Source organism: Thalassophryne amazonica, chromosome 4 (genome assembly GCF_902500255.1).
Source record: "Thalassophryne amazonica chromosome 4, fThaAma1.1, whole genome shotgun sequence".
NCBI lineage: Eukaryota > Metazoa > Chordata > Actinopteri > Batrachoidiformes > Batrachoididae > Thalassophryne > Thalassophryne amazonica.
Window position 1 is genome coordinate 84,530,085 of NC_047106.1, and position 27,714 is coordinate 84,557,798.

General features: G+C 40.6%; 1 protein-coding gene across 1 annotated transcript in view; it reads right to left on the reverse strand.

Moving 5' to 3' along the window:
* The window catches only part of LOC117508950 (arf-GAP with Rho-GAP domain, ANK repeat and PH domain-containing protein 1-like), a 315,020-nt gene that overhangs the window by 67,586 nt on the left and 219,720 nt on the right, over positions 1 to 27,714 (reverse strand). The gene's annotated exons all lie outside the window — the stretch shown is intronic.

Genomic DNA, 27,714 nt, shown 5'->3' on the forward strand with positions numbered 1-27,714 from the left:
TCATGTCATATGACTGACTGCCAGTTCCGAAAACTGCTCAGAACAAATTTAAATGAGAAACATTTGCAAACTACCATGGCTACCTGTGCTGGGTGGGAAGTTTCCAATCCTGCTGGCAGTTCCTTTTTTGATGCTGTATCCCAAACACGAAGACCAGTGACAAAGCTACTTCTCTTGAAAAACTAATTATCACATTTGTTGCTCTTTATGTTTGCATGCTTTGGGTTGTCCATCTGTCCCTTATAAAATGATATGATACATGTCCAGGTACATATGATTCTGGTACAATAGTTTTTATTTTTATGCTTTGTGCGATACAAGGTAATATAATACAATGCTTTGTTTAATGCAGACAATTTCTCATGACAAGTTAGTATAAACCAAAACTGGGATTGCTTACCCTTAAATACATCTTTCATTTGAAAAAGGACAAAAAAAAACCCCACAGACAGACCTTCTTCAGGGTTTTACTACTGTGCTGCAGCCATTTTTCGCCCCTAGGGGCAGCTACATAGACAGCAGCAGAAACGCAGCAGAGCTCAATGTTGTTAAAATAGACTCTTGACTCTGAAGTAGTATAATTTTTTTCACAAAACTGTGAACTTAACATAAAGTTCAAATGAGCATATTTATCCCTTATGCTGCCTATTACTATCAAACATTGTTTTATTTTATTTTTTTAGCTCACGAAATTAAATGTTCTGTGACCAGTCTTTGAAAGCTTTGCATTAGCCTTTGAGTGATTAGGAGAATTTCAAGATGTGGAAGCATTTAAGTATGACACAAATAAAATTTAGACAGACATACACATGGATATCAGACCAATACAAACTGAATGGGTGTGAGAGCACACGTTTGGCAAGTATGACTCTTATATGGAGTAATAAATTACAAATTTAAATTATTATCGCCTGACTGAAGCAGTAGCATTCAGAGTACTGATTCTAGAAATCTGCTCTCTCCTTGGAATTCTCTTCTTCTCATTGCACCCACCGCAACTGCTGCCTCCCACAGGAATGGCACTGGGACAACATAATTTACACCAGTCGATCAATCCAGTTTGGGGAAAAATAAACCTGCTCTTGCACAGGTTTGCCCTTACAGATATGTTGCTGTGACGGGCAAAAATCCAGCAACAGTTTTCAATTCCTGGGGAATCCAGGATCACACTAGTCTAAGTCTATTCTTTTCTAGTCCATTTAATCCTGCTAACACAATAATCCATATGTAGAGAACAGTCTAAAAGATAGACATGCTACACAACTGAGCAGAATGAAAACAATACAGAACCAGTGCAAGACAAGGACAGAGCCACAAAGCTGTAAAATACCCCCTGAGACAGGGACACAAAAGAGAAGCCCTCTGCAGAGGATTTTGTATTTTTAAGTCTGAATGAACATTGATCTTTCATTTCACATTTGTCTGTGCCTCTTATGGTAGCCTTGTTATAAAATCTCTGATATTTTATGAAGAGAAGATGAAATAACTTCAACTAGTTTAAATCTTTTCCAAAAAAACAAAACGGAACAGCAGATATGAACCATTCCCACGGCCGAATACTGTGAAACCTCATTTTAAATTAAAGAAAGAAAAGGAGTTCAGAAAGTCAGACAGGAGGAAGATGCCATGTTTTTACAGCTGAGGAAAACTTGCACACACACCCTCTGTTCAAACAAGTTCAAAAAAATTTAGTCATTTGGATCATATTGAGAAATTCCACAGCACTGTGCCTCGGACAGACAAAACACCTCTGTTTCAGCACAGCTGCATCTGTACACACAAACAAACTGACAAATGTATTAAAGGTTAAAATTAGGCAATAAATGCAGACCCAAAGCTGACAAACTGCATTTCCCTCTTACTTACACACACACCTCTTTACGGCTACAGTTTTCTGGAGTAGAACACGTAAAAATGCTCCAATAATTTCATCATAGGGACCACATGGTTATCTATGTAATAGTTGCTACATTTAGATTCCCAGGGCAGCTCCATCTTGACTGTTGAAGCTGTAAAAAGGTCATTTTATCCAAAACATCTACCAGCTCAGAGTCACATGAAGTGACTCACGTCTGTCTCTTTTGCTCACTACGCTCATTTTACATGGTTGTTCTGTTTTATTTCCTCCATCTGTATTTTAAATATATTTTTTATATATTACTGCAAAATGAGTCAGTTGGCTCATACCATGAGCAATATATATAATTTGGAATTTTGCAGGAGACTGCTGCAGATGTTCTTTTCCTCCAATTTTAATTGGAAGCAAGGAAAAACTGATAATGAAAATAACTCACAAAAACAGTGGCATAACACAAACAGTAACAAAGACATCAAACAGAGCTTACCATATGCAGGGTTTAACACAAGTTAGAAAGTATACTGAGCAAATGTTGTGTGCAGTTGTGTTGGTGTGCGATCTAAAAATCTACACAGAGTGAGACAAATATAATGAGATATAGTATGTGCTAATGTGAGTGAAAGAGGAACTGTATCAGTGTCACATGTTTCCACACCTCCTGCAGGTCCCCTCAGCCACACAGGGAGACTGTAGCCACAGCAGGGGCATCAGGCTGAATACCCCAGCAACTGAGAGTGGAGGAGATACAGAGAGGACGGACAGCTCAAGGGTCGTCACCTTGTCACGCCACAAAAAAAAAAAAAAAACACACCAAACTACACCAAATGTAGCAGCAGACCAGACCTGTAAGAAAAAGTTATGAGCAAAAAGATCCCTAGTCCCAGTTGGCCTGTTTTTGATGGAGCAGCTTGCAACTCTGAAGCAACAAATCCATGTTTTGACTGTACGGAGGTGATTTAACTTATTCTGTACTGGCCAAAAATGAATACAAAATGTTGTAAATACAATTCTTATGAATATTGTATACTATATATCTTAAAACAACTCTCACTGAAAACCAAATGGAAAGAGGGAATGACGAAAACAGAAAAAGCAACCAAGGACTACATTGTGTGCTATGAAAGGTGTTGGATGTGACTAAATCAAACTCAAGGGCACTCAGGCTTCATTCCTCCACCAATGACCAGCAGTCCCATGTTTTCAACTCTTCACAGAGTTTATAACAGGTTATACAGCACTGAAAATAGCCTGGGTGTTTATTTTTTTCAAACCGTGTGCAGACCTGGTGCCTAAATGAGGCTCGTATTCAAGAAAGGCTCATATAAACAAAATGCAGCTTGCTGCCTGCTCTGTAATGTATAAGTTTCACACACATCCCTGGGTGTGGCGAACCAAAGACAACCACTTTATATCTGTCACGTAGCGTCTAGCTAGGCGTCCTCAATATCTTATAATCAGCTTACCTTGCCATAATACAATAGTTTCCACCATTTGAAGCGTCATTCCTTCCTGGATGGTGATGATTTCTTCATCTGAAGTGGGTTCGGGATCTTTTTCTTCCTCTTCCAGCTGCTGCAGGTCAGCACTGAGGGTTTCGCCTGGGATTTATACACACGCCCGCTACACATGCACTGGCATGTATAAATTCTAGCCCAATCTGAACCGGCAATAAGGGTCTAAAGAGTCACATCTAAAAACTTTGAATTGTCAGAAATCGTCCACACAGAATTGTCAGCCCTCATCGCTGACCTGCAGCACCCGGAGAAAGAAGAAGAAATCATCATGTAGAATCATTCACACTGATGATCCCTCCCAAAAATGGTCAAATCAAAATGGACTTTTACACAGTAGTCCAAATTTTCAGGGTCCACAACTTGACTCTGAATAAAGCCGAATCACAATTTTTTTTTTTTTTTTTAGATTTCTAATTTTCTTCCATTTCCAGAGTTAAAAGTACAAAGACAACCAGTTTTTGCCTCCTGTGTACTCATAAGTCAACTAAGAAACCCATGTCAGTAAGACTGAACATGGCCTTAAATTGACATAAATGCACACAAATAAGACCTGCCCCATAGTTACTTGAAAATATTTATATTTTCAAGTAACTATGAGGTCTATTAGAAAAGTATCCGACCTTATTATTTTTTTCAAAAACCATATGGATTTGAATCACGTGTGATTGCGTCAGACAAGCTTGAACCCTCGTGCGCATGCGTGAGTTTTTCCACGCCTGTCGGTTGCGTCATTCGCCTGTGAGCAGGCTTTGAGTGAGGAGTGGTCCACCCCCTCGGCGGATTTTCATTGTCAGGAAATGGCGGAATGATTTGATCTTTTTTTCCCATCAGAATTTTTTCAGAAACTGTTAGAGACTGGCAGCTGGAAACCATTCGAAAAATTTATCTGGCTTTCGGTGAAAATTTTACGGGCTTCACAGAGAATAAGGAGTGTTACTGTCGCTTTAACGATGGCTTTAAGGACGCTCGGTGCGCCGCGCTCCGTGCCACCATCGAGAGCCACAAACCACCGGATCATTTCTAAATGGATGGCTCTGTGGAGCCAGGACCGTCATGTGCACTTTCTCTGGTTATCACAAGAGCTGGACATCAACCATTTTCTGGCAGATTTCACTTTTAACAAGAGATTTTGTCATGGAAAGCCGAGTTGAGGCTTTGCGCGTCACGATGGATTCGCTACTGGAGCGAGACAAAACCACCTCCATTTTGGTCTCACAGGATGGCTTTGAGATGGCGTTCAGACAGCTGTCGGTGGTTTTTCCATCGAGTGATTATCCGAGAAATTGTGGATGTGCCTGGACATGCCAGAACATGTCCCGTGAGGCTTCAGCATGGCGTTGCTGTGCGTCATGCGGCACCGCCGCGACGCGTGAAGCCTCCGCTCCTCTTTCCATGACAAAAACTCCAGTAACAATGGAATGTGCCGTTCATTTCCAAACTGGACGCTGTGTTTTATCCGGGACGTCGTCTGACTAGCACAGGAATTGTGAAAAGACGTGGACATCAGCACTTTTTCGGCAGATTGAGACAGACGTGCGGAGGAATTCCGTGCGTTGCAGCGCTGCCGCATGGCGCAAAGCAACACTGTGATGAAGCCTCACAGGACATGTTCTGGCATGTCCAGGCACATCCACAATTTCTCGGATAATCACTCGATGCAAAAACCACCGACAGCTGGCTGAATGCCATCTCAAAGCCATCCTGTGAGACCAAAACGGAGGTGGCTTTGTCTCGCTCCAGTAGCGAATGCATCGTGATGCGCGAAGCCTCCGCTCAGCTTTCCATGACAAAATCTCTTGTTAAAAGTGAAATCTGCCAGAAAATGGTTGATGTCCAGCTCTTGTGATATCCAGAGAAAGTGCACATGAGGGTCCCGGCTCCACAGAGCCATCCGTTTAGAAATGATCCGGTGGTTTGTGGCTCTCGATGGCGGCATGGAGCTCGGCACGCCGAGCGTCCTTAAAGCCGTCCTTAAAGCTGTAGTAACACTCCTTATTCTCTGTGAAGCCCGTAAAATTTTCACCGAAAGCCAGATAAATTTTTCGAATGGTTTCCAGCTGCCAGTCTCTAAGTTTCTGAAAAAATTCTGATGGAAAAAAAGCCCAAATCATTCCGCCATTTCCTGACAAAGAAAATCCGCAGAGGGGGTGGACCACTCCTCACTCAAAGCCTGCTCACAGGCGAATGACGCAACCGACAGGTATGCAAAAACTCACGCATGCGCACGAGGGTTCAAGCTTGTCTGACGCAATCACACGTGATTCAAATCCATATGGTTTTTGAAAAAAAATAATAAGGTCAGATACTTTTCTAATAGACCTCGTAAATTGGAACTGAATTGTCAAAACAAAAGTGGCTATAAAAGTGATGATTTACTTTCAATTCCTCAGGGTGCGTCAATAACTGTCACATGTACATTTTGTGTCTATTATTTATTTCACAACATGAAAGCAATTTTTTTTTTGTTTTTCAATACAACTTACATTTATTTCTGAACCTAACACACACACACACACACACACACACACACACACACACACACACACACACACACACACACACACACACACACACACACACACACACACACACACACACACACACACACACACAGTGAAAGAGACAGATCAATTCTGAAAACCTTAACTGAATTTAAGATGTGTGCTGTCCAATCATTCTTCCACAGAAAAAGAACTGTTCAAAGAAAAGACTGAAAGCTCAATATTGTCATATGTGATCACATATGTGTGATCATGACAAGTGTATGTAAACCTCTAGTCAGAACTGCATGAAAGTTGTATATGTTGGTCAGTGTATATATCACACTATCTACTAAACAAGTGCTGTGTGGATGTAAAAAACTGAACTAGTCATAACAAAGTGGAATCAAAAACTTATTCCAACATATGCTGTGTGTGAAATAAGAGCCGTAATAACATACAGATGGGATGGGAATTCAAGATTCTTACACAATTTCCTCACAGAGGGACAGACTGAGAACCAAAGACAAGCAGAAAGACTTCATCTGGGTGTGTCTGAAAAACCATCTGGCCTCTGTACATGTACCGAACACAAATGAAGAAAGAAGAAAAACGGAAGAAAAAAATGAGACAAGAGCATTCCAGTCTAGCACATTACTCTAAGACTGTTTCAGGAAGTCAGAAAGCTATCAATGTATTTTAGCAGTCTACAACAGCATACTGAAGCACAGACTTCCAGGTTTAATTTGAGCATGTATGTTAAAGTGACAGCATTCTGCATGTAATCTAGCCTTCTTTATAAGAACCTAAAGCCACTGACTCAGTTCTGTTATTGTCCTCTTTTATTGTGTCATTTACAAGTAAGCATGTACAGATCTAAAGTTCCTGTTTATTGTCAATATGAGATCTAAAGAACTTGAACTGCCAGTGAAACAAGCCATCACACCAAAAAACAAAAAACAAAACAAAAAACAAAGCACCCAGAGAGACAAAGCAAACACATTAGATATGGCCATATGACACAGTACAGTGTCAAAAAGAAAAACCCTTGTGATCCAGTTTTGCTGTCACTGATCGACAGTCCACAACATAGATATCATGTGACCAGACCCAATCTGTGTCCATGTGGCAAACCTCATCTGCTGTCTTATTCACATCAGGTGCTGTAGTAACACAAGTCATACACATGGAAACACTCATATGACTGCTGTCTAGCATCTGAATGCAACAAGTCAACCTACACAGACCTCTGATTTACAGGATATGGATTATAAAATAATCAGATCATGGTGAGTATATATATATATATATATATATATATATATATATATATATATATATATATATATATATATATATATATATATATATAATGTTTGAGATGAGATGTGCTGAAGGGTGGCTGTTGAACCAGCAAAATGAGCCATTTAAAACCAACAAAAAAAAAACTGACTAAGCAGCAAAGCAACTGAAACACTGTTGGGTGTAAATACACAAATGTGCATATATAACGTGACGTGGAGTGTATTTAAGAAATCAAACATTGCCCAGAATCCAATCTGAGCAAATTTAGCCCCTTCGGCTGCTCCCTTGTTTTGCACTCGGGGTCGCCACAGCGAATCCGAGGTGGATCTGCATGTTGAATGGACAAGTTTTACACCAGATGCCCTTCCTGATGCAACTCTACATTACATGGAGAAATGTGGCAGGGGTGGGGTTTGAACCGGGAACCTTCTGCACTGAAACCAAATGTGCTAATCACTTGGCCACCAGCCCTGCCTCCAATCAATCAGATCAACATCAGATCAATTAGATCAACATGAATTCGCAAAAATTCTACTTGTATTGCATTTCAATCCACCTACATATTATACTTGAAACAAATGGGGAAAAAGGATTTCATGCAATTTGTGACTGCTTAGGACTTCCAACATGGAATCAAATTCAAATCCAGCACAAACGTGAATCAGATTTTAATTGGCAGTCTGAAGAAGGCCTAAAGACAACAAATGTGGCACAAATGTGAAGAATTCTTACACTGGAGAAGGAAACCCACTGGCCAGATGAAGAGAAAACTTCAGGAGAGTAAACACAGAGGGTTTGCCACAATATGTAAACCATTGATAAACCTCAAAAGTAGGAAGGATGCATTAAAGTTTGGAAAAAATAAAATATCTACAACAGCCTGCACACCTCTAGAACAACATTTTACAGACAGATGCCAAAAAGATCAGTTTGTATCAGAATGATGTGAAGACAAGAAACACACCAACTAATGGAAGGCATATGTCATGTGTGTGCAGTGGAACTGTTCAAAAGTATTTATGGGTGATGTGCTTGATATAAGAAAGCACAACAATATATTTAAACTCTTTCAGGGTGCAGGGTATCATGTGTTCAGACTCAGCCAAGCACCATCAAGGAATAAACCCACCATCTGTTTCAGTCTAGATTTCAGGTTGTTATGGACTCAAAAGGAATAGCAACAGGGTGTTAAAAGTATAAACATAAGTCATATTTACTTCTCTTTGTGTGCTTTAAAAGGCTGTGGGAGCACATAAGTGTTATTTTCAATTGAAAGCTGGAAGTCTGCACTTTAACTCAGTTTTTATTTCTATTCAACTCAGAATTACTGTTGATCTAAAATATAATCATGTTATTCATGTCCACATATTCACAGACCTGACTGTATTCATCACACAGAGTCAAAAAGCACACAGCTTACTTCATCTTGTTAATTTTATCCTAATAAAAGTCCAGCCAGGACCACGCCCACATTATAACTGCACTCAGACACACAGACATTAAATCCTGATGAGAAACAGCAGTTATCCACACATTTTCCATCATTACCTAACAGGGCCAAAGGGTATTCCAAAGGAGGCAAAGGTGAAAATCAATGGAGGTGAAACACAAGAATCTTATAATATGAAAGGAACATATAATGTGATGCACATGAAAAAAGAAACTGAAAAAAGAGGGGTGCAGTAAAAGGTAATCATAACACCATCTTCAAAACAAAATCAACAGGATTCACGTTGGAAAATTTTCCAGCGTGGAAGTGAAATAATCATAATCCAACACCATAATCCCCTCCAAACTGGTCACCAAGCTCACTGCCCTAGGCCTGGAGAAGTCCATATGCTGCTGGATCTTGGACTTCCTCACTAACAGACCACAGGCGGTGAGAATCGGCAGACACCTCTCCTCCACACTTGTCCTCAGCACGGGTGCTCCTCAGGGCTGTGTTCTCAGTCCACTTCTCTACTCCCTTTTTCATGTATGACTGTACAGCCAAGTACTGCTCTAACGTGATCCTCAAGTTTGCTGACGACACCACCATCTTGGGCCTCATCACTGACAACGACGAGACTGCCTACAGAGATGAGGTGAAATCACTGACCAGCTGGTGCCAGGAGAATAACCTCTCTCTGAATGTCAGCAAAACTAAGGAGATGATAGTGGACTTCAGGAGACAGCTCGGAGGTCAGCACTCCCCCATCCACATCAACAACACCGAGGTGGAGCAGGTCAGCAGCTTCAAGTTCCTCGGCGTCCACATCACCGAGGACTTATCCTGGACCTTACATGCAGACACTGTGGTTAAGAAAGCCCGGCAGAGACTCTACTTCCTGAGAAGGCTGAAGAAGTTTGGCACGAACACCACCATCCTCATGAACTTCTACAGGTGCATCATCGAGAGTGTGCTGACGGGCTGCCTCACAGTGTGGTACGGGAGCTGCACCAGCCAGAGTCAGAAAGCACTGCAGAGGCTGGTGTGCACGGCTGAGGACCTCACTGGCAGCAGTCTTCCCACCATCCAGGACATTTACCACAGTCGGTGCCAGCGTAAGGCACGCAGCATCATTAAGGATCACACTCACCCAGCAAAAGGACTATTCGAACTGTTACCCTCTGGCAGGAGGTATAGGAGTCTGCCAGCCCGTACCAAAAGACTCAGGAACAGTTACTATCCACAGGCTGTCAGACTACTGAACTCTAAATAACACAGAACTATGATAATAACACTGCACTAAGCCACTTCTTTAACAGTATATGTCTACTGCTGTTATCAATGTGACTGTATCTTGTATGTCACCACCTTACCTTTCATAACTCATCTCAGCTTTTACTATTTATTATTACCTGTGCAATAACTTGCTACACAACTGTGCAATATGTCATGTGCAATAATACTATGTGCAATATGAACAATACTACAACCTGTGAATACTACAACCTGACTACTGCTGACTTTTTTTTTTTTTTAACATACGCTTATATTTTCGGGTATTTATATTGCATGCTATTAGTACTTCCTGCGAGTTTGAACAGTCCTTCTCATCCTAAGCATTTCATTGCACTGTTGACTCTGTGTTAACCTGCATATGATCAATAAATTATCTTGTATCTTGAAGTGATGGGTGGAAAAAACGGACAAAAAGGACAAAAGAATTAGTAACACTGGAGACAGGACAAAAACAGAATGACGGAGAGACAGGGTGGGGAGACACTGACCAAGAATAAGGGAGAGGAATAAAACAACAACAATGTAAAACAGGGAGTTTTGCTACAAAAGCTACTTGTAAAACTATAAAAACTCAAACAATCCCATAAAGAGACTTTTCCCTGCCTCTCAGTTATGTTGTCACACTAAAATAACCACCAACAGAAAAGTAACACATTCAGTCACTGGCTCGAGCAGACATGGACTACTCATAGGGTTACAGTGACATGCAAAATTTTGGGGACCCTTGGGCTTTTACAGATATTAACTGACTGTATTTGACATGAAATTTAAAAACATTCCGCTTGTCTATATTAAAATTTGAAAACAACACCTTTCAGACTCAGTGAAAACAAGTCTCTGTAACATGTTGTGAATAAATACAAATATCAAGAGATAAGAGTACCATTTAATACAGCATAAGTAAATAATGACTTTTACCAACAATTTTTGTCGACAAATACCAAAGTCACTGAATATAAGTCAGGAGTTAATATACATTAACCACAAACAGATACAAACAGAAGCATTTGGTAAAAAAAAAAAAAACTTAAAAAAAAAATGTACCAACACTGATCTCCATCTTCCAATCAATGGAATGTTTCACACTAGCAGGATCTAGTTTACATTTTTGATTGCTTTGACTGACAGTAAGATTGCTAGGCAACCCCCATCCCACACTGCTTTGATATACACTCAAGACCATATGTATTTGACATTGCTCCAGCCTAGTTTCCCCAACACTCAACTTTGATATTTACACAGGTCACAAGTATTTGAACATTTCCCCATTCCTCTCTGCCTATCAGGTGAATGTATGCTTGGCAAACAATTCTCTAATTATCTTTAAATAAAGCTATCAATAGCCTCAAAGATAGAATTGAGTCATCTTTAATCTTTCTCACTGAACTTTAATGTGGACTTGAATTTTATCTAGTTAGCATAAGGAACTAAAGTTTGCTCAGTACTTGGACATTGTGGACAGGGAGGACATAAAGGAATCATGGCAGGAAGTGGGACTGTGTGGGGGTCATTCTAACCACAACACGTCCATTAACAACTCAACAGTCCAGCATCCAGTAACCATCCAGTAGGTGGCAGACACGGCCATAGGCTATTAAATAAGCAAAATAACACCACTTTTCAATTCATCTTTTGTATCTAAATTAACCATTCTTTAGTCACTCCATCCCCATTAGGTACTCTATTAATGTGGCGAGTTACAGTTTCATAGCATTTATTGTGTTTGAGTAGTTACTTACACAAGCTGGGCTGGATGGATGACCACTCCTCCACAAACCCATGTACATTTTTGCAGTACAACTCCTATGCAGGTACCAGCACAGGGAAAATCCAATATTTGTTTAACATCCCTTTGTAACAGCAGTTGGAAAGTGACATGCAAATTTTTACATTACCATTATTTTTTCCAGTGAATGCTGGAGTCCCAGTAGTTTCACTGTTACCACTGAACTTCATAATAAACACATCCCAAGCTGTCCAAACATATCAATTTTGTTGAGTTAGTAAGGAGATAAACGGTGTGACCTGGTAGCGCATTGAATATGTTACATGAGGATATTGTATTTGCACTCATTTACTTGTTCCAATACTGCAACCAAAAACTGGACAACTGCAAATACACCTTTTTGTCGTCTTTTTGTTGGTAGCAATAGAAAAAAGTGTTAAATATTTGTGACTGCCTGCAGGAAAGCAGTTAATCTGTCTTCTCACTGGCATTTGACAGTTTGAGTGGAATTTAAGGAAACCTAGCTGACTTTCCCTCTTACATTTGCGTGTTTTTTCTTACTATATGAATAAACAGATTTTAAACCGAATGACACTTTGTTCTCAAAATAATGCTGACTTTATGCAATAAATCAAGTGAAAGAAATATATATATATAAAAAAATTCATTATTGTGAAAAGCATGTTAAAGAAGGCAAAAGAAATGTGAAGAAAAAAATGGAGAGAGGGAATGACAAAGGCAGAGAATGTCAGAGAGAAAGTCACACAATACTGTCCATTAACGGAGGTGATTCTATCAACTCTGAGCATCAAGAGAACATACAGAGCAGACAGAGGCACAAAAAGGCACACAACCATGCCTACACAATTTAATAGTCATACTAATATATGACGGGCCACTCCCAAGAACATAACACACAATAAAAATCTACATGTATGCTCAGGGTGTAAAAATACGTTGTGCGTTGTGATGCCTGTACTGAATTGTATCATATTTTGAAAGCAGGACCATGATATTGTTGGTTTTATGGTAATAAAACCAACTATTACATAGAAGAAAAATGACTTCTTGAAGAAGAATACCAGTATTACATAGGACATCAAGCCCACTGGTGCAGGTGCATGTTCCTGTTTGCATAGCATGAAGTGGATAAGAGTCTACAACTTCCTTTTGACGGGATGCCAATTTGATGCAGGTTACTTCCCTATTCAAGACCAGTACCTATTTACAGCTGAGTGGACTGACACAAAGCAGATGTAGTGTCTTGTCCAAGAGCACAGGCAGCATGACCAGGAATAACACTGAGATATGCCCATGCACTAAATACAATAAACTACTTTGCTTTATCTCCACAAAAAAAAAAAAAAAAAACACTTCAAACTTTTTATTTACTCATGGGTGAATGAGTGCATGCAATTTTCATTTCTCTGTTCATTTATACAAGTAAATCACAAATAATTGGTAATAATGTGCAAATGCACAAAGCAGATAGTGCCCAGGATAACAAATTAAGGTTCTGAATTAGTTCATTTAATATTAACCTTTTAGTGTTAGTTGAGTTGCTACAATGTTAGTGTGAATAATGATGTAATGATGTGTCATATTAATCAAATCTTGAGTGACTTATCAAGAAATGCATCAAACAGATAGTGTGTCATTACACCTCTAATGTATACACAAGAAGGGACTATAATACAACAATAATGAGAGTCCCAATAAGCAAAAGCACACCTTCACCTGCATGTCAAATGTGGCATAATTCTCATGCACAGTGGCAGTGATCCAAAGTCCACCTAACACACACACACAGATCTAATGCTACACTTCACCAGCACAAACGTACCTGTAAACTTTCAGGACTTTTCAATCACTCCTCTGTTAATGTGTCAGTCATCGCATAAGCATAAACCCACAATACTGCACATCCAGAAAAAAAACAGGATGTGTCCTGGGATGACAGAAACTAAAGGCAATGCCTGGTACTTACAAATGAGAGGAAAAAAAAGGACAGGAGTGAAGAGATCAGCTTTCTTCAGCATTCCCAGGCAAACAATGAGGAGGGCATGAGGAGGAGGAAGAAGAGGAGGCGGAGGAGAAGGAGAGGAGGAGCTACAGCACATTCCAGCTAAAGCAGTGAAGTAACATTCAGAAAAAAAGAAACAGAATGGAGAGAAACTAATCCGGACTAAAGGTGGTCCTTTCGGTTCATACACAAATGTTTATTTCAGAGACATTTCTGTCTCAATGTCAGTACTTTGTTTTTTGTCATAAATACACATTTAACACAAACCGTGCAGAGCATATTAAGTCACACCCAAATGGAAAGGCAGAACTGAGGAAAGCATTCAATGGAAAACAGAAGAACAGGTATAGCAACAGAAATTGTTTTGGCTGAAAAGAAGAGAAGCTGTGGAAAGTAATTACTGGAAGTGTGAGCGTGTAAATTTCATTCAGCTGTTTGATTTTACCGTATGTAGGTACTTCCAATTTTAGACACAAACAGGGTGGAGATCAAACACAAACACAATACACATTTCACTCATCGTGTCAGCAACAAGAGACTGAACTCACTCATGGTAATGGCAACATAACTAAAGTGACTAAAACTACTGAACTACAAAATCACAATAAATCAATAACATGAACAACATTCATAAACTAACAAGAACCACAATAACATTCAAATCCCCAAACTCCCTTGATGCACTGCAGCACAACATCCACTGTTTATTGGTTAAGTAAAATTGCAAATTTTCTCCAAAAATATTAGCCCTATCAACTTTCTGTTTTCGCAGCATTCATCCTTGACCCCAAAATACATAAGCATGCCAAGTGGCAAATGTCAGCTCTCCCTGGTTTTTGTGTGATCAAAGCCACACACACACACACACACACACACACACACACACACACACACACACACACACACACACACACACACACACACACACACACACACACACACACACACACACACTTGGCTAATATAATACAGATGAAGACTGAATAAAAAAGTGACAGCAGTAAATGAATAACATGTGAAAACTAGACCTTAATCAATCAGCAGGTTTCTTATTCTTTACCCCATGTTTGATAACGATCTTGGGACTCTGGCAAGGGGGGGGGGGGGTCGCATCTCATCCTCTCCCTCTGTGCTTTTCTATCTCTGCTTCAACCTTCAAAAGTCGCAACTTCACCAGACTGTGAATTCCTCAAACTATATTTGGATTAACCATGGAATTGATCAGCTGGTCTCTGAACGCTATTGTCACCATTTTTTCAACAAGGAAATCAGGGCTGAGGGACCCTGCTTGCCCAGATGGAACCTACCCTGCGGGCTATGTTCTCAATGCCTGGGAGAAGTGGCGTGTTGCATGCTTGGTACCACTCTCTGCGGAGGACATTGAAGACTTATTTATATTGGGTTTTATTGTGGGAGGGCTGGCTTATTGGTTTATGTGCTGCCCTGACCTACCAGAGAATTGGCAAGAAGGCTGCTACCAGAACCACGACCCCTCACCTGTCTGTCATGATTAATGAGTTGGGCAAGACAATACAGTCTCAGACTGCGTTAACCCTTGAACTCAGATGTAAGTTGGATAACATCCTGAAGCAAATGTACGCCTTGCAAAGGAAGATGTCGGAGACCAGGGAATAATCAGCAATTGGATTTGGTCGGTCTGAGGAGCTGCAAATGTGTTTCTCTGCTCAACCCTAAACATGGCAGGCTTATCAGCCTCTGAAGGTCAAATGCCCCGCTGTTTTCCTCCAGAGGAATTTCTACGACTTTAGTGAACCATTTGGGGCCCTCTTATCTTCTGCCCTCCCCTACAGTCTGATGTTGTCAAGGCAACTCCAAACATTATGCACACACTGACAGACACTGATACAAACTCATGTGAGTGATATGAACTCATCTCATCTGCATTGCTGTGGCCCCTCACACTCACATTTCCTCAATTTGGATGACAGACTGCCTTAAAGTCAACCATAAAGCAACCATACATGTATATGTATGGTTGCTTTACTTCTGATGTGATGATGTATTTTTGTCTAAGGTGATTGGGTGTGAAGAAATTTCATTGCACTTGTAATTTCAATAACTCTATCTGTCTATCTATCTATGTTTGTGGGGTTGAAGAGGGCAATGTGCCCTGAGGTTGAGAAGTTTAGGGGTTCAGCCAGAGCTGGTCCTGACCTCTCTGGTTCCTAAGCAGTATTGGACTAAGGGGCCCTCCTACCTAACCTACGAGCCATGTAAATCATTTGCCATCGACAGTCTAGTATCTCCTCTACTAGGAAACGTAAGCATAACACCCATAAACCATAGCTATGCTGTCATTAATTTTATCAGCTCCATGTGGCCCATTGAAACTATTTGCCCCAGATTTCCATCTGCACATTCAAATGTACAGTACTTTTTATATTGCATTTTGCTGAATAGTCATGGTTATCATTTACTGAGAAATGTGCATCCATATTACCCAGTATGTGCAGATAATCAGCATTTTAATGTTCATTCAATGTTAATCAACTTCTCACCATTTTGGATCAGTCCAAAGTTGTAACCAAACTTTGAAGTAGAGACTAAATGGTAAATGGACTGCATTTATATAGCGCTTTTCCATCTGCATCAGACACTCAAAGCACTTTACAATTATGCCTCACATTCACCCCGATGTCAGGGTGCTACCATACAAGGCGCTCACTACACACCGGGAGCAATAGTGGATTAAAGGCCTTGCCCAAGGGGGCCCAAGGGCCCTTAGTTATTTTCCAGTCAGGTGGGAATTTGAACCCATGATCTTCTGGACTCAAACCCAACACCTTAACCACTAGACCATCACCTCCCCTCTACAGAATTGTTTTAAAATTCTGTGTACCCATGAGAGGTGCCGTCACATTCAAATACTGTCTGGAATCTGATCCTCACACCAGTTGTTGCAGCACAGCGGCTTAGTGGTCGGTACTGATGCGTCACAGCAAGGAGGTAGTGGGATCACATCCTGCAATAGAGTTTGCATGTTCTCCCACTGTCTGCGTGGGTTTCCTCCAGGCACTCTGGTTTCCTTCCACAGTCAAAAAACATGCTTATTTAGGGTCTGCTCCTTCTCTTGTCCTTGACCCTAGCAGCATCTCTACATCTGCAGTTGGTCCAAGGTGCTGGTAAAGTTTCTGGCTGGCAATAAGAGCATTTGTAAACTGCAGGTTCAAATCCCGGGGTGGGATTTTTTTTGTTGTTGTTTTGTTGGTTTTTTCCACAGCAGCTGCGCGATGTGGTTACACATGTTCCAGCTGCTCACACTGTGTTCCCTCTGCGAGGGTTTCATGCACACTTGTGCACAAAACATTCGCATGCACGAAACCGTTGCAGCGGGATCGGTCTGTTCATGCATAGCGTGAATATAGTGGCTGGAGTTTCAGCGCATATCTTGAATATGTCCAGGATATGCTCCATGACTGATTTCTGCAATGCCACATCGCCAACACCCATTTTTTCCAGGAATAATCAAGCCAATGTGATGCAAATGGAACCTGCAACTGTGCAGCCTAATGAGAGTCTGCAAATTAATGTGTGAGGAAAATTATTATTGTTTTATTAATAAATGGAACAGTTTTGACTGTATTAAATGCTTGGTTTCATCTCATCTCATCTTCAATCGCTTATCTGGGATTGGGTCATGGGGCAACAGCTCTAGCAGGGGACCCCGACTTCCCTTTCCTGGGCCACACTGACCACCTCTGACTGGGGGATCCAGAGGCGTTCCCAGGCCAGTGTGGAGATATAATCTCTCCACCTAGTCCTGGATCTTTCTTGGGTTTTCTCCCAGAAGGATGTGCCTGGAACACCTCCCTAGGGAGGCGCCCAGGGGACATCCTTACCAGATGCCCGAACCACTTTAGGTGGCTCCTTTCAACGCAAAGGAGCAGCGTCTCTACTCCGGGCTCCCCACAGATGACAGAGCTTCTCACTTTATCTCTAAGGGAGACACACCAGCCACCCTCCTACGGAAGCCTATTTCAGCTGCTTGTACCCGCGATCTAGTTCTTTCTGTCATGACCCAACCCTCATGACCAGGTGAGAGTAGGAATGAAGACTGACCAGTAGATCGAGAGCTTCACCTTTTGGCTCAGCTCCCTTTTCATCACAACAGTACGGTAAAGTGAATGCAATACCACCCCATGCTGTGCTGAGTAGGCAATCCATCGGTTTCCTGCTGAAAACCACAGCCTCAGATTTAGAGGTGCCGAGTTACCCGATCATACGCCTTCTCCAAGTTCACAAAACACATGTAGACTGGATGGGCATACTCCCAGACACCCTCCAGGATCCTTGTGAGAGTGAAGAGCTGGTCGGTTGTTCCGCAGCCAAGTTGGAACCCACATTATTCCTTTTCAAATCAGAGGTTCAACTATCGTCCGAACCCTCCTTTCAAGCAGCCGGGGGTAGACTTTACCAGGGAGGCTAGGCTAAATAGTTTGATGCCACTGTAACTGGCACATACTCTCTGGTCCCCCTTTTTAAATATGGGGACCAGCACCCTAGTTTGCCATGCCTTAGCCATTCTCCCAGACCTCAATGCAATGTCGAAGACATGTGTTAATAATGTTGAAGAAACGTGTCAATACATGTCTCAGGCATTGACATTAACGCTTGTCCGATTGTCCGGGACAAGTGTAAAATGTGATCGGACAAGCAATATGCTCTAATCGTTGTCCGACTGGACAAGTGGCTTTTTTTTTAGTTTAAAACGTTCAAATTCTTTATTTTCATCGCTCAGAACCAAAATACCTGACCGCCACATTTTTGTTTTCTTATTTACATCACATCTTGTCTTGCACCTCGTGAGAAAGCGTCATCGGTTTTTCCCACCACTCTCTCCACGCAGCGGACAATTGGAAAATATGATATCAATGTGTGCGCGAGACCACTGTATGGAGTGTGCATTCGTATTAGAGGCTGACATTTTTTCGTGAATCCTATGGGATGGGAGTCAACTTTGCTATTTATCATGTGATTGGGACGGTACAGGATTAAAAATTCACGGGAGCAGACAGGAGCGGGAACCAAGGTTTTAGGCAGTGAGCCATCCTGCCGTCATTTGAGCGGTCAATTTTCAAAAAAGACGCTGAAAAAATAGCCATCTAAAATTAAGACTGGGTCTGATCACTGCAGCCGTGTGTGTGTGTGTGTGTGTGTGTGTGTGTGTGTGTGTGTGTGTGTGTGTGTGTGTGTGTGTGTGTGTGTGTGTGTGTGTGTGTGTGTGCGTGCGCGAGTTGGCTGGCTGCGAGGAGGGGAGGGGGAGCAGAGGGAGGGGCGCGTTGAGTGCAGAGTGAAATGCAACACAAACTAAACTGTGGCGCTGCCTTTATTTCTCTCTGGACTGTCCGAGGCGGTACGTCCTGTTCACACCGTGTGCGCGTGTCGGTGACAGTTCTACTGAAATTATGAGATGAAATAAATTGGTCAAAATTCCTTAAAATGAGAATATCTGAATAAACAGAATAAAACAAAAAAAAAAAAATCACACACACGTGTGTTTAAAAAAACCTGATGTGGAGAAACTCTGCAGTGATGTTCAGAAGCAGAAATCACAAAGCAGCTGAGAACTCTGAACTTTAACAGGCTGTTATTTTCCACAGATATTTATTTTAGATGGCTTAATGTAGGTGTTTAATGTTCAAGCACAAAACGTGACTGAGGAGGAGAAAAAAAAGAGGAAATGAACTCTCGTCAGAATAAAAATACAAAGTGCTGATTTTTATTTTTCAAAATTATTAGGCTGCAGCTCTGCGTTTCATTTATTTCAAAGTAAGTTACCGCTTATTTTAAAAAATCACGAGTCAAATCAGTCTGCATTGTTCAGTTTTTCCTGCACGTTTGTGTATTTTTTCCTTCTTTATAAGATTTTGGTTTTTGTGTTTGTTCTAAGTTTAAAAAAAAAACAATAAATGTTCACACTTTTTCTTATAGCTGTTCTTTAATTTCAGAAATGGAACAGAAACAACCACAAATAAAAAAAAGTAGGGACTGTATGTAAAATGAAGATAAAAATAAAATAAAAGGACAAAGGATAAAAAGGATAAAATATATTCCCAGTTTCTCCACTCACACCCACAGAAGCCAAGCATTCTTCCAAAGTTGTGTCTTGGTGGCTTCCCTTACTTGTCTTCTTCCAGCATGGACATTTAGTTTTTGAGAACTGCCTACCTGACACAGATTTACCATAAAGTACCACACTGTTTGTATTTCTGAATGATTGATGTAAATAAAGTCTAAGAAATATTCAGTGAGCTGGAAATGTTCATGTATTAATCCTCTGACATTTCCCAAGAAAACTGGCTGTAAATATTATTAACTAATTCTTCCATTAACAATAAACTGCCCTGTCCCAACCTTTTTTTCTTGGAAAATGCTGCAGGCCTCAAATCTAGGAATGGATATATATTAACAAAAAATAAATAAAAATAAAGCTGATCTCACAAAACATGAAATATGTTGGTTTCATACAGTCTGCAGTTACAGAAATAGAAGACAAAGTAAATGTCAGGATCATTACGTGTCCATCACCACCACAACCAGGACCTCCTGCCCCGTTCACGCGCGCACATGTAAACAATTAAAAAAACAAACAAACAAAAAAAAAAAACTCAGCATCCCCTGCTGCGGGGCTGCTGCTCGCTCCAAAAACTCTGACATAATTGTGTTTAGAAACCAGTCACTATTTGCTTTATTATACATCTGTGTAGTTAATAAATAAAATAATCTTCACGGATGATTTGCTCGCGCGCATGTAAAAAAAAAAAAAAAAAAAAAAAAAAACCTCCACTGCCCTTGCTGTGGGGCTGGTGCTCGCTCTTCCCCAAAAAACTCTGTCATAATTGTTTTTAGAAACCAGTCACCATTTGTTTTATTACACGTCTGTGTAGTTAATTAATAAAATCTTCAGGGACGAGTCGCACGTGAGCACATAGAGAAAAAACAAACAAACAAACAAACAAAAAAAAACCTCCACTCGCCCTGCTGCGGGGCTGCTGCTCGCTCCAAAAACTTTGTCATAATTGTGAAATAAAGGACAAAAGCCACATAAGTCCTGCTCATAGGCTGACTACCAGAGACAGGACATGTTCACATCCAACTCAGTCAAACTCCAGACATCTCCACGTCACTACATATCCAGTCCCTGATTGGTCATCGTGGCGTGACAAGACGAAAAAGTTCAGATTTTTCAACTTGGGGAGGAGGGCAACACGACGTGATGTAATATCGCGCCATGAATGCGCCAATCACTCCAAATCGCTTTATTTGCGTCGCTTCATTCGCATCCATCGCGTCGCGCTGTGCCGCTTGGCGCCAAAACGTGTCCTTCCATAGCATACATGGCAACTTGTCGCTGCTGTCGCTCGCACCCGGTGTGAATGCGGCATAAGACCACAGGCCATGCATTATTTATGTTTTGTGTCTTTTAGTGATGTTTTTTTTATTTTTATTTTTTAATTTGGATTAAGGCAATAAGTGCCTCCCTGTATTACCACAGATGAACTGTTTCTGTTGCCACATCTTCTGAAATAAAACTGCAAAATTTTACCACCCACACAGGAGAGTGACAGTATTAACTTTTTTATGAAGTGATATGTCACAGCAAAGTAGATGTGATAAATATTTAATCTGAATCTCAGTCCCAGAAAATGTTGAAATGTAATGATTTTTCTATTTCAGCTGCAATTCTTATGTTGGAATATTAAAGTTAAAGTACTTACAAACAAAAGAAGTATGACAGGTTTTTATTAAGTGACAAGTCAGAGCAAAGTATATGTGATAAATATTTAATTTGAATCTCACTCACTGGTTGTCCGGACAACCAGCTTTTTCTATAGGACAAGTAAACTGCCAGGGTTACTTGTCCTATGGACAAGTACACTAAAAAGCTTAATGTCAATGCCTGTGTCTGCAAGGTAAAGGTCAAACAATGTCGACATTGCCATTAGATTATATGGCATGTGGCATATGCTACCCTGTAACATGATAACTAAGCATGCCACATGGTGCAAACTATTCCTTTTTAAAACTCTATTAACTCAACCAATAATTTGTTGCACTTTTTATAATATTTGGAGCAACTTTAACTTCTGACTTGTGTACAAAATAAAGCTGACCTTTGTTACCATTCTTGCTGTTTTTACACCATAACTTACATCAAAACATTCAGTCACAGATGGTCCAAGCTATACCTTGTTGGAATATTTATGTCCAGACAAATAATGTGGTATAGCTTTCAATGTGACTGGAACATTTTTAAATTTTGACCCCTGTGTAATTCTTAAATTGACCCCTACGTGCCCGTCTATTGAAAATTCAAGTGAATACTCATTTTTTTCAAAAGAGTAATATTTAAGGAGTATTTGTGCCAACTTTGATGCTTGTATCACTATTTAAAGGATTCCTCTGTAAATATTCTGTTATCTGCTGCACTATTTGTTGAGAAATACAACCTGTGCAACCTAGTTACAGTTCTCTCCAAAAAATAAAGTCAACAAATGCCTAAACAAGGACTAAACCAGAGACTACAACCTAATTCTTTCCCACATGAGCTTTCTGGGACAATTTAATGATGGTTTACTAATTACAAGGAAAAATAATCACTGTGATGGTTACAGAGCTGCATCAAATAATTTGTTAATTTCCTCTAACAGATAAACATTGTCAACTGCATATCAACTAACTTACAGGCTTTGAAAAAATTTAAATCCTTTGTAGCTTAAATGATTGTGAACATAATTAAAGATTAAGCAGCATCAAGAACATTCATAAGTTGTTATCACGGCAAGGAACTAAAAATACAGTAATATTCCGTAACTACTCCTTTAAGTCCAAATACAGTGGCACACACAAACAAACACACAAACACACACACCAGCTTACAAGCCTAATGGGGGAAATAAAACTCACAGTCAGGTGCTAAATGTGACTCACTCTCACACACACTGCGCGTATGTCAGCAGGCTTCATTGTCGGTTAATGACCGACCCAACCGGCCCTGAAACACTAAGGACTTCATCACACAGTGAAGCACAGCAAGTACACAACATAATTCCTCCACCTTAGTGCCTACAAAAACATTCCCAAGGGTATTTTCACATTTATTGACTCATTACAAGCAAACATCTGTCCTCTGGATGCCCCTGACATGAAAGTACAGATGGCCTGCTGATTCTCATCAACACTTTTTACAAGCTACAGGAAGCCAATGTGGTAGTCTTTGAAAATTATGACCTACAATTGACCTCATGTGCTTACCTAGGGGCTATCCCTGACTGTACGCAAATTAACATAAATATACGAGTACTTCAGCATGCGCCATTATGGTGTAGATGGGAGGAGAAATTGAGGTGGGGTAATGCTGATGGTAAAGTGCATTCAGAAGTAAAGAATGTGACAGAGAGATGAGGGTGAAGCAGCAAAGTGAAGTAGAGCAAATAAATGTCATCAGTGCATATATTTATAACAAATTTTATTACAAAGTGGTGTACAATTTAAACAAAGACATAAGAGTTCAAAGGAACTACATAATTATAACAGTCACTCTTTTTTTTTTTTTTACATAAATCACTGGAAGCTTCTGTTTTGAAAGTTGTAAAAAAGTAAGCCAATTTATTGCAATATTAATAGTACTTTCAACAGCCACTGAATCAAGAAAATGAGAGCTAGAAGGCCAAAACTGATGAGTAGAGGGTGAACTGTGAAGTGCAGGTAATAAGTAAGAATAAAGTGAGGACAGCTTATGAAGAGAATTAACAGGAGAAAGACAGTCATCCAGATTTTACACTGTACCATTGGTGACATGATCAGGAGAGATGGCAGTGAAGTTTTTAACCAGACTACTGAACAAAATCTTGGCAAGCAAGACTGTGTGAGGAGTGGAGAAGTGTACTGCTGACAATATTTAAGAAATAGGGTGATGTAGAGAGCTGGAGCAACTGTAGAGGCATAAAATAGTCATGATGTTAAGGGAAAGAGAAGTGGAAGCTCGGCAGAGAAGAGAAATGAAGAACACTGAACAGCAACAGTTTGAACACCAGTAAAGAACACTACAGATACAATGTTTGCTGTGAGAGTATTAATGGCAGAGCATAGAGAAGGCCAGAAGGACTTGAATTATGATTTTTTTTTTTTTTTAGAGAAAGTTTATGATAAGGTGCCAAGAAAACAGTGGATGTCAATGTCAATGTCAATTTTATTAACAACAGCTGCCAAAAGTGCTTCACAATAAAAACAATATCAAAAACCATACCACAAAAAAAAACAACAAAGCATTAAAATTCCAAAATATACAAAGACACATAAGACCAGACACACACAGCTTAAATTGTATTAAAAGCCAAAGCATAAAAATGAGTCTTAAGAACAGATTTAAAAGACTCTAGAGATGAAGCAGCTCTGATGTGCAAAGGCAAACTGTTCCAAAGTTTAGGCACAGCCACTGAAAAAGCCCGATCACCTTGAGTTTTTAATCAAGATCTGGGCACATTTAATAAAAACTGGCTTTCTGACCTCACTGATCTGACTGGAACATAAGGAGTCAAAAGCTCAGAGATGTATTCGGGAGCCAAACCATTTAAACACTTGAACACAAGCAGCAGAATCTTAAAATCAATCCTAAATGTGACTGGGAGCCAATGGAGCGAGGCTAACACAGGGGTGATATGCTCTCGTTTCCTCGTCCCCTGTGAGCAGTCGTGCAGCAGCGTTCTGGACCTGCTGCAAGACACTTTAGAGACGACTGGTCCAGTCCACAGTAGAGTGAGTTACAATAATCTAGACGAGATGTTATAAACAAATGAATAACTCGCTCAAAATCACATGCTGGGAGGTAAGCCTTCACTTTTCTCAAGATTCTGAGTTGATGGAAACTGGCCTTTACCAGAAGAATTAATTTGCTTGTCCATTTTGAAGGAGCTGTCAAAAATGACCCCCAGATTTCTGACAGAATCATGCACACAAGAAGACAAAGGACCAAGCACATCATATGAACCAGATGACCATGCAGGGCCAAAACCAACTATTTCAGTTTTTTTCTCATTGAGAATTAGAAAGTTTTGGGCCAACCAAGTTTTCACTTCCTGTAGACAATTTACCAAGTTAGTAAAAGAATTTGATGGGAGCTTAAGTGGGAGATAGATTTGCAGGTCATCGGCATAAAAATGAAAGGCCAAGTTGTATTTTCTGAATACGGTGCCAAGTGGCAGCATATACAGTGAAAAAAGGGGCGGGACCCAAAACAGAGCCTTGTGGAACACCATAATTTAAGGGTGCTGAGCTGGACTGGTGTGGCCCAAGGTGCACAGAGAAACTACGGTCTCTAAGATAAGATCTGAACCACTCCAGTGCTATTCCTTTAAATCTGCATAATGCACCAGACGGGACAGTAAAATACAGTGATCAACCGTGTCAAAGGCTGCTGTCAAATCAAGCAAAACTAAAATCCCAGAACAACAAGAGTCACAATTAAAAGGAGATCATTAAAAACGTTCAACAGTGCTGTTTTCAGTACTACGAAGTGATCTGAAGCCAGATTGAAATTTTTTTAAAAATGCCATTAGTATCCAAATGAGACTGAAACTGATCATAGACAATTTTCTCAAGGATTTTAGCTAAAAATGGCAACTTTGAAACTAATATAATTGGCAAGAGTATTAGGATCCAAGGTGGGCTTTTTGAGGAGAGGTTGAACTACAGCATGTTTTAAAAGTCCTGGAACACAACCAGATAAAAGAGAACATTCATAACATTTAAATGTATGGCCCAAGGACCAGAAATAACACTTTTAAAGAAAAGAATCAAAAAGACAATTGGAAGGTCTTAATTGCTGAACCACTTTGAGCAATTCAGTTAAAGATAGAGGCTGAAACTCAACAAAGGCCAAAGTGCACTCAGTGTTTAAATTAAAATCATTAGAGTGAGACACTGAAATCGAAGCCCTGATTTGTGACACTTTCTCAACAAAAAATGACAAAAACTGTCACACAGTGAGTCAGACAGCACAAGACCAGATTTAGATTCTGGGTTAATCAGACGATTCAGTACATTAAAAAGGACCTGAGGCCTATGAGTGTTATTTACAATAAAATTTGACACAAACTGGGCTTTTGCTGACTTAACAGCTTCCTGGTAAACCCGCAAGACAGTCTCGAAATATTCCCAGAGAAAACATGCAAATGGTCCTTCTTCCATTTACGCTCCGCGTGCAGGCAATCGCGTCTGCATGCATGAGTGGTCTCATTGTGCCAAGGCTCCGACGCAAACCTGGAGCGCTTGGTCACAAGTGGCGCAACAGAGTCTCGCACTTCTGTGCAGACAGAGTTAAATAAAATAAGAAGCTTGTCACAGTTCAAAGCACTCGCGTCACCGAGTGAGGAGGGCACAGTGGCCAGAAACGCTCATAAATTGCTCCACAGACTGTGAGTTTAACACGCGCTTTGTGCGCACAGAGAGGTCCCGTTTTTACTGAGCCTGGAAGAGCTAAGTGAATAAAATCGGATGGTCCGAGATTGACAGTCACATATCTCCTTGACTTGAACATTGAGGCCAAAAGAAAGAATAAGATCTAATGTATGCCCCTTTTCATGCGTGGGACCACTAACCCACTGCGTGAGATTAAAAGAATCAATCACATTAAAAAAGTCCTTGACCAGAGGCTTATTGTCACAACAAATATACAAATATGAATATTAAAATCACCCACAATCAACAAACAGTCAGTGGTGGTTACAATTCTGCCAGGAAATCTGAAAACTCTTGTATAAAATGCTTGTTGAATTAGGGGGCGATAGATGAGCGCACAAAGGACAAGTGGGTTTGTCTGAAGTTTTAAGAGCTGTATTTCAAAACTCAAGAAAAGTTCAGAAGGAGAGCGACAGCAGTGAAGGCTGGATTTAAAAACTGTTGCAAGCCCTCCACCTTTTCCAGCATTACGAGGCACACTAAAATATGTGCAGCTCGGCGGAAGAAGTTCAGAAAAGGCTGAGCACTCACCCACTTGAAGCCATGTCTCCGTCAGGAACATAAAATCCAGTTTTTTAGAGGCAAAAAAGTCATTGAGAAGGAAGGTTTTGTTGGTGACCGACCGGCAGTTTAACAGCACCAAACGGAGTGCGGTGTGCTCGATGCGAGGAGTTTGAGCACGGGCAACCTGCACATCTTGTTTGCATTTTGCCCCTGAGGGATGTGGGCACTTGCTGGGAAGTAGGAACAACTTTTCAGTTGAGGCTGGAATTGGGGATTATTCTAATTTTCAATTCAATTCAATTTTTTTTTTTTATATAGCGCCAAATCACAACAAACAGTTGCCCCAAGGCGCTTTATATTGTAAGGCAAGGCCATACAATAATGATGTAAAACCCCAACGGTCAAAACGACCCCCTGTGAGCAAGCACTTGGCTACAGTGGGAAGGAAAAACTCCCTTTTAACAGGAAGAAACCTCCAGCAGAACCAGGCTCAGGGAGGGGCAGTCTTCTGCTGGGACTGGTTGGGGCTGAGGGAGAGAACCAGGAAAAAGACATGCTGTGGAGGGGAGCAGAGATCGATCACTAATGATTAAATGCAGAGTGGTGCATACAGAGCAAAAAGAGAAAGAAACAGTGCATCATGGGAACCCCCCCAGCAGTCTACGTCTATAGCAGCATAACTAAGGGATGGTTCAGGGTCACCTGATCCAGCCCTAACTATAAGCTTTAGCAAAAAGGAAAGTTTTAAGCCTAATCTTAAAAGTAGAGAGGGTGTCTGTCTCCCTGATCTGAATTGGGAGCTGGTTCCACAGGAGAGGAGCCTGAAAGCTGAAGGCTCTGCCTCCCATTCTACTCCTACAAACCCTAGGAACTACAAGCAAGCCTGCAGTCTGAGAGCGAAGCGCTCTATTGGGGTGATATGGTACTACGAGTCCCTAAGATAAGATGGGACCTGATTATTCAAACCTTATAAGTAAGAAGAAGAATTTTAAATTCTATTCTAGAATTAACAGGAAGCCAATGAAGAGAGGCCAATATGGGTGAGATATGCTCTCTCCTTCTAGTCCCCGTCAGCACTCTAGCTGCAGCATTTTGAATT